Genomic DNA, 3,884 nt, shown 5'->3' on the forward strand with positions numbered 1-3,884 from the left:
AATACGTACCACCTTATAAACCACCAGCGATGCCATTTTTATTGGGTAAGTAGGATCATCCACTGACTTCTTGACATTTATGATATGGTTAATCATATTATTCTTTGTGCATTTATGTGAATTGTATAAATCAGTAATAGGATATATATATTTATATAGGAGAGTATTTATACTTTTTATAAATAGGTTGTACTTATGGTAGTAATATACTGTGTATCATCATATTGAGACTATATTGTTCCATTTCTGCAGATTCAGAAGCTCCTGATTGTTTTGCTGGCACATCCAATAACAACGGACACAGTCAGGAGCAACATTCTGACCCAAAGGAAGATGACAATTCCACCTCTTCCGCTCTTCCATCAGTAGTAAGTAGATTCTACGGATATTATTCTTTAACAGGCACAGGAGCTTATGAGCCGTCTTAAGTTTAACAAAAGCCAGTGTGTGCAACTGGATGAGAAAAACTTTTCTTCATGGTTCTCATTCATTCTTAGAAAAGCACATATGAAATTCATGCAATATTCATCCTGTATATAATACTCATTCATCCTTTGTTTGCAGCTCCAAATTCCTGAATTGGGCTCAGATTTTGACAACAAAATACAGGGCGCAGAAGGACCATCGATCAGGTATCTGATTTGGGACTTATTCTCTTGTTTTGGTTTAGAATTGTAAGTTGCTTATATATTAAAATTTTAGTATTGCCTATTTTTGTGCAAAGGGGTATTATCAGTAACTGGCCAGTACCCTCTGGTGATTGGATACTACAGAAAAGTCATGAAATAAACTGTGTATTAGATTAATCTTGACTGTGAACATGAACAAAACATATTTTACCTTTTATTTATTTTTTTTTATTTTTCAGCCCTGTTGAGCCCAGATCTCCCTCACTTGACCATTTCAACCTGGGACAAGTGTTGGGAGAAGGAGGATTTGGGAAGGTGAGTGACTCATTGCACAATTAGGTTTTAGTTACTACTGATTTACCCAGTGTGATTAAACTTTCTTTCTTCTGACTCCAGGTATTCCTAGCCCAGCACAAGAACACCGAAGTGCTATATGCCATCAAGGCCCTGAAAAAAGATCATGTTTTGGAAAAGGGCAATTTGGACAGGTCAGTGATAGGGTAGAGATTAATACTGGCCATGTCTGTGTCAGGTTTTTCTTGTTATATTCAGCTTTATATGTAGTATATGTTTATATTTCCATTTGGTTATTAACTGCTGTGTTGCCCTGTGTCTGTTCATAAGGCTAAAGGGTAAGTGTAATGTTCCCTTGTGTGGGCTTTACATGGTGATAATGGGATGATTTACCCTTACAGTGTCTTCCATGAGAAGGAAATCCTTCAGAGGGTAAGCTCTGCTGAACACCCGTTCCTGGTGTCATTGCATGGAACCTTCCAGACGGCATCTCACCTGTTTTATGTGATGGAATATCTCCCTGGAGGTGACATGTTTGAATTTATACGATCTGTGGAACTAGAAGAGCCTGATGTCATGTAAGTAGAATGGGACTGGGGGGAGGTTATCAAGGGGGTACTTTCAGTGTAGCATCACCACAGTATATATTTTTAAAATGTAATGTAATACAAGCAAGGTATACCTATGATACAGGTAACTGCTTTTCTTCTCACTATGATTACCTTAATTCTCACACATAGTTTATATATCAATAAAAAAATATTAAAGTAACTGAATTTTATTTTTTCTCTATTCAGGTTTTACACCGCATGCATTGTTCTTGGCCTGGAGGCATTACATCAGCTTGGCATTGTCCATAGGTAAGCATTAATAACACTAAAATCATCTATATTTCCAGAAGGAGCTACTGAGAACTACTACTAAGAACACTTCTAATCTATCTTGTAGCACTGGAATAATTTGCTTGATGTTATTATAAGGATTATATATGTATACCTACTAAACTATTGACTTGGTTTTAATTCAGAGATCTAAAGCTTGAGAATTTGCTGTTGGACCGGGATGGCTACCTTAAGATCGTAGACTTCGGCCTCAGCAAAGACAGTAAGTGCTGCTTATAATTCTGGAGCATACAAGGGATTAGATTAAATTATTAGGTATTGTTATATTTAGATAAAACAGATCTGAGTGGGTGTGTAGTTAGGAAGCAAGCAGTTAAGGAAAGTCCCTCATTACTTTACATTAGGGCCCCAGATCTGCAGTTTCCTCACAGTGTTTCTTGTGTTTAAGGATTTGGATACAGCGACCGCACAAAGACCATATGCGGTACAAAAACATACATGGCCCCGGAAATATATCTAAAACTTGGATACGGCATGGCCGCTGACTGGTGGGCCCTAGGAATCACCGTTTATATTATGCTCCTGTATGAGGTAAGCACAATTCCTATATTATCAACTTACATTGGGGAATAATTGCCATTGGTGTTTTATAATGTGACTAAACATATTGAGGAATATATGATTAATATATAAGTATAATACATATTATAATCTCCATATTTACAAGAATAACTTTCTATTCTCTCAGAAATAATATAGCATGAATATTACTGTGTTTGGCTGCCCTTTATCATTTAAATAAGAAATACCCCCATGGTGCTGTACTAAGAGACGGTATCTGTATGACCAGCTGCACATGAGAGATGTTGTTCCGTACAGAGTCTGCATTAAGTTCATATTGCAACAAATCTCTTAGGAAGGTTGTTTCGCTAAAAAAATAATTATTCACTTTTTCAGTTACCATTCAACCATGAAGATCCAGTCGAGCAAATGATGAGCATCCTTTATGATGACATCAGCTTACCAGAAGACCTTTCAGAGGATGCCTCAACACTAATAAAAGAAGTAAGTTGGCCCCAGCAAATCAGTATCATGTGCCTTTAGTCACTTGTTATACTAAGGGCCATAAATGTTGTATAGTTATTATTATTACCAGGATATAACATGTGGCCTTTAGTTTCCTTTAGTGGCAGTTTCAGGCTTTCACTGAAATTTACAATATGTATTACCCCAGTGAGCCCCTTCAGTTAATAGTGAGCTTCAGTTAAATATGAACTTAATTGTAAGGCCATCCAAGCAGATCAGTTACATATGCATATGGTTACTGGGATTGGAAAATTGCTTGTATTTCCTGGGTGGATACTTTCCCAGTAGAATTATAAAATAGACATAAGCATTAAAAACATGAATGATTTAACAACGTTTGTTTTCTTTTTTTGTAGCTGTTAGAAAAAGATCCAGAATTTCGCCTCGGTTCGGGTGACGCCGGGGCTGAAATGGTTAAAGAGCACCCCTTCTTCAAAGTAGGTTTCTATCTATTTTAATTTACAGACAGAAAAGCACTAATGAAGTTTGATAAATTCTTCACGTTTAATGTAATTTCAGCTTCACTTTTCCGTAGCCTCGTAATGCATTATAATTTATTTTTCCAGCTATTCTAGTGTTTGGACCAGATACTTATTGTGAAATATCACCTGTCTTTTAGGATATGGACTGGGACCATCTGTTGCAGAGACGAATAACGGCTCCTTATTTACTGGACAATGAAGACCACCAGGAGAGCCAAGAGAACCCTGGATGCCAAGCTCCAGCACTGCCACCATCTGCTGCAAGGATTCCATCAGAGCTGCAAGAGGCATTCAGAGGATTCTGAGAGAACATCACATACACCTAAATGAACATCGGCTAAGTAGACGGAATAGATGGGGAGGGTGGAGGGCCAGTCCATATCCATATAAGAAGTCCATTCATATAAAATGATTATCAAGTGTCCCACCTCAATAAGTTCTGATTGAGAAGGCTAATGTAGGAATAGTCTTCTCATGCACTGTAAAATATTAAAAACCTCACCTGTATAACAGGCAAGTAAGATCTAGTAGAAGGTAAGACACAAATAACT

General features: G+C 37.2%; 1 long non-coding RNA gene across 2 annotated transcripts; it reads left to right on the top strand.

The window, feature by feature from the left end:
* The first annotated feature begins 1,276 nt into the window (after positions 1–1,276).
* Positions 1,277–3,512, top strand: LOC116408341. Of its 2 annotated transcripts, XR_004220886.1 has the most exons (4): positions 1,277–2,027; positions 2,214–2,830; positions 3,208–3,288; positions 3,471–3,512. It is a non-coding gene; the product is annotated as an uncharacterized LOC116408341 (long non-coding RNA). The 2 variants fall into 2 exon arrangements; XR_004220885.1 differs by having other exon boundaries at positions 1,277–2,830.
* Positions 3,513–3,884: the final 372 nt, after the last annotated feature.

Source organism: Xenopus tropicalis, chromosome 1 (assembly GCF_000004195.4).
Source record: "Xenopus tropicalis strain Nigerian chromosome 1, UCB_Xtro_10.0, whole genome shotgun sequence".
In the NCBI taxonomy this organism is placed as follows: Eukaryota; Metazoa; Chordata; class Amphibia; order Anura; family Pipidae; genus Xenopus; species Xenopus tropicalis.